At 44.6% G+C, this 9,361-nt stretch overlaps 1 long non-coding RNA gene across 1 annotated transcript in view; it reads right to left on the bottom strand.

Annotated features, from left to right (window-relative positions):
• Positions 1-1,428: 1,428 nt before the first annotated feature.
• The window catches only part of LOC130177916 (uncharacterized), a 34,599-nt gene continuing 26,666 nt past the window's right edge, over positions 1,429-9,361 (bottom strand). Inside the window, exon 3 of the long non-coding RNA XR_008829084.1 lies at positions 1,429-1,650. This is a non-coding gene — a long non-coding RNA (uncharacterized LOC130177916). The remainder of the gene's footprint in view (positions 1,651-9,361) is intronic.

Genomic DNA, 9,361 nt, shown 5'->3' with positions numbered 1-9,361 from the left:
CCTACTAAAGTTAGCATGCTAATAAGCTAGCCCAGGCCTGTCTCGTCTTTAAGAGGACGTATTATAATCCCTTGTATGATGAAGACAACGATGGCTGAAGCTCTGATCAGGAGGAATTCTGTATTAATCTGTTTTATTTTCCATTTTAAAATCACAGAAGAAAAGATGATGATCACTGTGCAGAACATCAGCTGACTGCAAATAAATCTGAGAGGGGAAATGGATTTCTATTCCTGCTCTTTAAACTCGACTCGCACTTGATGTGAAACCAAATCATTTACAAAGACGTCAGAGATGGTGTTGATTTAACTCTCTAAGTAATTAAAACATGAACAGGGTGAAGCTGGAAATCAATTGTGAAATGTTCAAGTTTTGTGAATTTTTGTGAAATGTGAAAATATAATTTTTTTTATTTGCCAGTTTTTATCAGTTCTGTTCCCCTGTGTGTTTCACTGTGGCTCTTGTTTTGGCAAAAATTGTTAATCAGCGACTCCGACCTGAACGTGTTAACTTGAAAAAACCCAAACACCATTTATTTGTGACATCTGAAAGTTTCAAGGGCGAACACACACTGCTGCAAAAGTTAATGAGAGTTCCCGTTACGCTGCTGTGGTTTAAAGCCCTTTTTATAAATTACACAGTCAGCTCACACAAATTACAATATATTATTATATTTTCTCTCTGGTCTGCAGTGTTTTTTAGTTTTTTTTTTAGTTTAAGTGAGTAATGGTTGGTCACGTTGTTGAATGGGATTTTGCTTTTGTTGCTAAAAACATTTAAAAATGACATTTGAAAGATTTGTGTCCTTCCAGAAACACGGTGCTGTTTGCTCTGATGATCCACTGACATCACTCTCACAGCTCCTCTGAAAACTGCCACTCTGCAGAGCAGCACAAATAAAATCCCATTCATCTCCTCTGTATCTCCGTCCTCCATGTTGGGGACCTTTATTGTTTTAGTTTATATTGAAATCATGTTTCATTATCAACGTGCTTCCAGTTTCATATATCTAACAAAGAGAAAACCTGGGGAAAGGTGCATTATTCTATCATGGAAATACTGCGATCATTTATATTCTCTTTCATAATCCATTGATCGATGAGTGGATGAAATGAACATTAACATATTCAAATTGCCTGGTTTGTCATTAATCAGTTATCAAAAGTGTTGCCAATTAATTTTCTGTTGATCATCTAGTAGGTTTGATCCGGTCGTGGAAAGATACCGCTAGTGTTTTGTTTTTTGTTTTTCAGGGGGAACTGACCCTTTAATCCCACATTTGCATGGGCAATAAAATATCAATTAATAAATCACTTTATAATTTGATTTATCAGCCAGTGTTAATGCACCCAGCTCTCAGTTAACTGCTGTAATAAGAGCTGAACTGCAGTTCACCTGCCCCTGATGTCAGCTCCAACGATGCAACAGGGACCCATCTGTTCTGCTCCTATGAACGATCAGAAGTCCAGACTGAAGCATCTAAATATAGACTGGACAAATTAAATTCAAATGACTCAGATGCTTGATGACTGAGACGAGTGACTTATCCCTCCTCGGCTTCAGTCGGTCACTGTTCCGCCTCTCAGCAAACATCCACGCGCCGAGCCGGGACTCACTTCTTCCACTCTGGATCGCCTCTCAAACCTTCAACTGTCAGAGGAAGGAGGTCGGGTGGTTGGGTGGTGGTTGTGAGGGGGAGGAGGGGTGGGTGGATGGAGGGGTTGAAAGGAAGATGGGTGGAGGGGGGAAGAGAGAAAGGCTAAATCAGTTGGCGGAGGAGAGGAAGCTCTGTCATATCCAGGAGGAAGTGTGAGTCAGTGCTCGTACATTCTTGGAGGCTGATTCAGCGCTGCACAGGAAGCGGGAAACGCTTACTGCTGAGCTTTAACACCAGGAGGGAAAGAACCTCGTCTGGAGCGGTGTAACTGTAAAAAGAGTCCCCCAGCAAAGAAAACACAAACAACCAGAAATCAAACAGCCAAACACACAGTGGTTGTCACAGGTGTTCGACCTTATTCACGAGCTCGGAGGAGCTGGACGAACCTCAGACGCTCAGAAACAGACTCCAGACAGAGAAAACAGAAAGGAGAAGAAAGCCTGTGCCACCAGGAGAGAGGCAAAGAGCTGTCAGAGAGGAGGAGGAGGAGGAGGAGGAGGAGGAGGAGGGCAAAGGGTAGCGCTCTGGGTCTTCCTCTTCTTCTTTTGGTCCCCAGAAATCTCCCCTTCCTTCTCCCGCTCCCGTCACTTCTCAGATTTCACAGTTCAGGCTATCGCTGCTTAACCCATTCCTCCCCAGTCCCACACACACACACACACACACACACAACACACACACACACACACACACACAAAAAGCCCTCAGTTTCAGCTGCATGTGAGAGTCAGTCAGAGGAAGGAGGAAGTGATTTCACAAAAGACCTCGTCTGAGAATAAACTCAGAGAGTTTGCTCAAACATGGGACGCTTTTACATCAGCCCACATCTGTCCCAGGGACGGCTGCAGTTTGGTGTCACATGGGGAGGTTTTCCAGGTTTGGTGGCCATGTGGGTGGTGGTGTGGAGGAGGGTAGGAGATGAGGGGAGGGAGGGGGAGGGGGTGTTTAGAAGATGTTCTCCCCCGTTTATAAACCCACGGACAGTCTGTCCCACCCAGACTCTCATGGTCACTGCCTCTGTCCTCGTGATAAAACACCAGCTTATCACCAGTTTCCATTCAGCTTCTTAGCGCTTATGTAACGTCAACGCAGGGAGGAAGTGCTGTCCGCTGTGAATGAAGAATGTATCTGTGTGTGTGTGTGTGTGTGTGTGTGTGTGTGTGTGTGTGTGTGTGCACGTGCGTGCCTGTGTGTGTGTGTGTGTGTGTGTGTGTGCGACGCGTTGAGTGAAACAGGTTTCCACATGAGAGTAAACCCACCAAACATGTAGGACAGTGGAAAAAGTGTGCTCAGCTGATTAGTGCATGGGCACACACACACACACACACACACACACACACACACACACACACACACACACACACACACACACAGATCAACCCGTTCTCACACTTCTTACACACACATCACTCTCACACTGTGTCTCTGTCTCACACAAAACCATGTTGTATTGTACGGCTTGTTGCTAGGAGACAAACTAATTCCAAACCTCTTGAAACAGAGGGACTTACTCCTCATTTCTAAGCTGGTACGTCGGGAGAGAAAAAGGGAGAGTGAAGGAGAGGGGGGAGGAGGGACGGGGGTGAGGAAATGGAGGGGTGGGGGGGGGTGGGGGGGGGTGGGGGGGGGCTCTACAAGACAAGAAAGCAACTCTCCCACACAGAAAAGCTTTCACTCTCAGCAGGAGCAGAGTCCACAGACTCATCATGGACTCAGCGCCTGAAGAAAGCATCACACGGCTGAGCGGCCGCTCGCGCTGCTCTTCACCTTTGTCACATTCAACATACTTTCGGCGGAGGGAGGAATATGAGAGTGACAGCTGTGGCCAAAAAGACTTTTAGGATTCATGTGTAGGAAAATTCAATTGTAATCTATTATAGGTTTTGGAAGCGGCGCCTCAGGGTGGCTGCACGCGCTCCAAGTCAAACCTAAAAGATCGCATTAAATCTGAATATCCCGTTGTGTATTTTACATAGTGTGGTGGAGAAGAAGAGGCTGTCAGTCAGACACCAGACAGGTTGTGTTTCTGAACCTGGACAGAAGAAATCCAATCTAAAGCTTAGCTGATACTTACAGGCTTCGTTTCAACTGCTGAACCGCCTTTAATTTAATATTAATAAATAGATCTTTCTTTTGTTTGATTTCTTTATTCATTTCTTGCGTTGGATTTAGCAGCGTTCATTATTTGTCACGTAAAAAGAATTAAATTGTAAAGTATTAGGAGCAAAGATGTGGAGAGTGGTCAAAACAGGTTGGTATTTAAGGTGTGTAAGTGTGGATATATGCTACAGGATTTGCATTCAAAAAATAATCGATGAGGAAATTGAACGGAAAACTAAGAATCTAGAATTTAGAGATTATCAGAAAAAGTTAGTTTGAAGGACTAAATCAAAAAAGTAATTGTATTTAAATTAAATGTGTGAATTTAAGGATTTGAAAACATGTGCTACATGTTTAGTTTAGTTAGTTTGAATTATTTATAATTATTTAACAATTATTGATCAAAAACATATTTGTATGAGTATTATAGGTTGGTTAGGCTTCTCTCTGCAGCTCTAGTAACAACAGGTCGGTGAGCCAATCAGAAGAGAGGAGGCTCTGAGCCTCTCTTCTGATTGGCTGACTGTTTTATGAGTGATCCAATAAAAATAAAGCAGATTTCAGGTAAAAACACTCAGAGAAACCAAATCCTGCAAGGTTTGGATGGTGGGTCCAGGTGGGCGGGGCTTGGTGACTGCTTTGTTGTGACATCACAAAGTTCCAGAAGTCCTGACGGCTGGTTTTAAGGCTCAGTTTCTGGCAGACTTCCCCGGGGTGAAGTCTGCCATTATGTGTCAATCACAGTGGCGGTCAGGTGCTTGTAATGTCATTACCAAGGTAAATGGGGGCCTCAGCATTCTTCAGCACACAAGCATGCAAACACACACACACACACACACACACACACACACAACACACACACACACACACACACAACACACACACACACACACACACACACACACACACAGAACAAATGGAGCAGAGAGACATTTCCAACCTCCTGTCATGTGCTCCTCATTTCCATCATGCCATCTCCTGCTATTCTCTGCTGGTCCGCTCACTCCCCCCTTCAGTCTGTGCATCCTCCCAGCTGCTTCATCTCTCACACACTCTGAAATACTGAAGCTACAAGAGGGTGAGGAGGGGGGAGACAGAGAGAGAGGGAGGGAGAGAGAGATCTCACTCTGTAATGCAGTCCCCCGTCCCTGACACCGGCTGGTCCTCGAGCCCGTCATGTCACATGCTGCCGTGGCGTGAGGTCAGCTGCCTGTCTGTCCATCTGTCCGGCGTGACGGGGGAAGGCGCTGTGGTTTTCTGCGTGGTCAGGGTTTCCTGCAGATAGGAATCCGAGCAGAATGCCGATCTCATGCTTGTGTCAGTGTTTCTCTCAGCCTCCTCGTGTCGAGCTAAACTTAGGGGCTGACGTGAGAGCAGATAAAAAGGCTTCGGTCGCTGACCGACACTTTCACCTCTGACCTGAACAGAAATACCCGCGGGTCACCTGGTGGCGGCCGTATGTCTCCCCGCGTGTCACCTGCGGGACGAAGGCCGATGAAGAGGAGACTATATTTAGGACGGTATCAGTGAACCAAGGTTGAGTCAGTCATCAGCACGCATGACTGACTTATTCCATTCAGGCTGCAGAGGTAGAAGGGGGGGTTGTCCCATCTCCTCTCACTTCCTGGTTGAGAAATCCGGATCAGGCCTTGAGCCCCGCCCACCACCTGCTGGCTCCAGGTGGACAGGTGAGAGAGCAGAGAGCATCAAGATGGTGAGAGGAGGAAACATCAGAGAGACTCAGCCACATGTTTGAGCCTCAGTCAGACCCAGACTCAGAGGAGGAGTCTGAGACCAGAACCAGAGACTAGCAGACGGATCAGAACCGTTAGCGTAGTTAGCATCTTTTCAGAACTGTTGTTGCAGTTAGAATCTTTTCAGAACAGTTAGCTAATTAGCATCTTTCAGAGTGGTTAGTGTAGTTAGCATCTTTCCAGAAAGGTTAACATAGTTAACATAATTTATTTGTTTATGTTGTTTGTTAGCTTGTAACTGGCAGTGACTGACACAGTGTTAGCGGTTGTGCTAATGCTAACTCTTGCTCAGATCAGATGGGACTCTGCAGATATCTACCCACCAAAGAAAGGCTGTGGATATCTGGGCCTCCTGGCCGGGTTGGGTCCGTCTGCCAGGACGCCTTCACACCAAACCTGTGGTAGGTTCCTCCTCTGCGCGGTGAGTCAGCAGGTTTGGTATGAGATAATGGAGCGGTGGACGTGCTGTGATTCGCCTCGCTCACCAACAGTTTGAGTTTCTGGTGAACTGTGGTCAAACCAAAGCTCAGACAGGCCCAGAGTGCAGAGACTACGCTGCAGTGCAGTAATTACCGTCTCCCCGGTCTACGATCTGGGATATCGTCTTCCAGCTCATGTTTAGTCACCGGTTTGGACTTAAGGTTTTTGCGTAACGGTCGTGATTCAGCGTGCGTCATCCAGCATCAAATACATTCGCACTCAGCCCTTGTAGCGGTCGTCTATGTGTATGTAAGGAGGTTATTTAGACGTGGATGTGGTCAGCCATGTTTGTTTACCTCCAAAACCTTTTCTGCTGCATCATCATCTTTGATTCTTTGAGTCTGGAGCAAAGACGGATTGAGGAGATGATGATTTATCTTTATGTTGAGAAACTGAGATTCACTTTAGAAAATCTGATTTTGTGGAGAATGAATCATTTCCAGCGTCATGGCTGCTTTTATCATTCACAAGTCGATATTCTTAACTTTTTATTTAAATATTTTGAATGCTAATAACAAGTATATTTTTCTTTTATTATACTGTCTGTTATTTTAATTTAATTTGATTTCTTTTTGCTTGTAGATATTGTTGTAGTTATATTTTATTTATTTTATTACATAGCAGTCTGCAGTTGTCTGACTGTGTTGTATTTGTATTTTATTGAACAGGAGACGTCACAGGTCATGATCTTATCAACTTGTACATTTTCTTTGTAAATTCTTTTGTAACTCAGTATTTTACGGATCCATACTTTATGAATAAATTCCAAATAATTTGCAGCACATTTCCCAGTAAAAACTAGTGATTTAATTCTACTCATTACAGGGAAAACAGAGACACTAATTAATTAATTCCAATTAATTGAAAACAAAACCTGAGTGATTCTTAAAAAATACATCTATTTACAGGCAAACAGTTTAATATTTACTTTCTCTATTTACAAACAAGTTCCTCTGTAGAAAACAGATTTAACAGACCTTCAAAATAAAGTGTTTCTAAATGCTTCTACATATATGATCAAAAAATATACATACATAAAGGAACACAGTAAATTCTAATTAAGTAAAGAAAAATGAAAACTACCGACTGTGACACACCCCACCATGACTCCCCGTGCCCCTCCTCCTGTGGGTGTGGTTTCTACCTGGGCCGTGGAAACAGAGGCGGGTTTCGTCTGGTCGACGCGACCTGGAGTCGGAACAGGAGCCGGACTTCAGCCGACACTGTAACATTTAGAGAAATGAAGCCTGGTTTTATCACAGACACTGAAATGTGAAAGCCAATCTGTGTTTTTTCATCTTTTAACCTTGCTTATAATTTTATTAAAGTAAAACAAAAAGGAAGGGCTGAATGAGAGTCTGTGGCATTGGAAAGTACTTTGCTGGAATAAGAACATTTAAAGGAAATTGACCTGTAAACTATCAGTGCAGTGGAGGACGGCTGCTGCTTCCACTTCTGTACAGTTCTCGGTTCAGTATGACTCACGGACCTTGAGGGATGAGACACTGGAACGCTGCTTTTTACAGTGACGCGTACTGTACCTGAAACTCAGACCGGGGGGGGGGGGGGGTACCAATGACTTCACACTGAACCAGTCAAACCACAGCAAAGCTACCTGAGGGAGAAATCTCAACTGCCATTCCCTTTATTTACAGTCTGTTGGTGCAGCCTGTGTGTCATCACAGTGGTCATGATGAAGGGGGGGGGGGGGGGGGGGGGGCTTCAGGCAACAACAGCAGCTTTGGTGAAGGTTAGAGGAAGATGGTGGTTTTGCTTTTTCTGTATTAGACCAGACCAGGATCTTTGTCCAACTCAAACCAAGAGCTGAACAGAACCGTGACGTGCTGTTGGTGGATCAGGTGGATGTTGTGCTGCAGGACTGGAGAACAAATTAACAACATATCCTCATACTTTAAGTTTTCTGTCTTCACCCAACTTCCTCCGTCCGACCCCTGTGAACCGCCGCTGGCGTTTCCTACACGTTTGCTGACGGGGGACGTCTCTCCTGTAGAGGTCACACTAATGACTTATTACAGCGGTGACGCAGGTGAGACGGGGAGTGTGTGTTTGTGGCTCCGGGGTGAGACGTGGACGCCGGGCCGATGACGTCACACACGGCAGCACCTTCACCTTCTCACCCCGTCCTCCTTGAAAGCGTTTATATACGTGTGACAGAGGAGGACACATGACTCGACCTCTCTGTCATTTTCTCTTTTCTTTTTCGCAGCCCCCCCCCATCATCACCACCATCATCATCACTCTTCCTCTCAGCAGTGTGTTGTTTTGTTTGTTGGGACTGTGTGCGCAGTCCTCGCACCGCGCACGTCATCCACAGCTTATCAAAGCAACAATAACCCGCCCACGCTCGCCTCCCATTACAGCCCATTAGCAGCCACTTGCATTGTTGGGAGTCTCATAGAAAGGTCCCGGAGGATTCACTCCGCTCCTGTTGTTCGGGAACAGAAACAGTGTGAGTGGATGAACTTGACGGATTCAGGAAGAAACCTGTGTTAATGATGGAAATCTGTCCAGTGATTCATAAAGACAAATCCATTAAAGGTGCCCACGTTTTGTTTTAACTCTCTGAAGCTACAAACTCATGCAGTCTTGTTTTAACCACCAAATTCAATCTATTTAATCTCTAAAAGCCACAGAGAACATCCTCCAAGCTGTTGTCTCGACCACGGCAGCAGCCTCTTCACCTGCCTCAACCTCACATCTATAATCAGCTCCAGACTGTGAACAGGATCCGGGAGAAGTGACCACATCGCACCGGTTTCAGCCTCCTGACACCGGCTCCCACTACCTTCTAGAATTGATTTTAAGATCCTACTTTTGTAAAGCTCCTCACGGCCTCTCTCCATGTTTTCTATCTGACTTCTTATGAAGAGATCCTCGGGCAGAGGTCTGTCAGCTGTTCAAAGCTGAGAACCGGAGGTGACAGAGGTTTCACAGTCCGAGCCTGAAACCCGTCAGTTCTGCAGAGTCACTGCCTCTTTCAAATCTCTTATTAAAACAAACCTTTATCGTAGAGCTTTTCCCCATTTTACTTAACGTCTTACTTAATCTTTTGCTTTTACTGATAACTTAGAATGTTTGAGTTAATTGATTCCTGCTGATCGCTGGTGACTCTGCCTTTGGTCTTTTTGCACTAAGACACTTTAAAAGAAGCTGTTGCCTTACAGACCTGCATGTCTTATTTGCTTGTGTAAAGCATTTTGTAACATGCGTTTAGAAAATTGTTCTATAAATAAAGATTATTATTATTATTATTACATTTATGAAGTAACTGCTGTGGAAAAGAAAATATTACAATTTGATCATTTTTAGAGTATATTCTTAAAAACGAAAAACATACAACAAAATTATTATT

This window comes from Seriola aureovittata, chromosome 11, assembly GCF_021018895.1.
Source record: "Seriola aureovittata isolate HTS-2021-v1 ecotype China chromosome 11, ASM2101889v1, whole genome shotgun sequence".
Taxonomy (NCBI): domain Eukaryota; kingdom Metazoa; phylum Chordata; class Actinopteri; order Carangiformes; family Carangidae; genus Seriola; species Seriola aureovittata.
The sequence above is the reverse complement of the archived record's forward strand: the minus strand, read 5'-3'. Positions and strand labels throughout refer to the sequence as shown.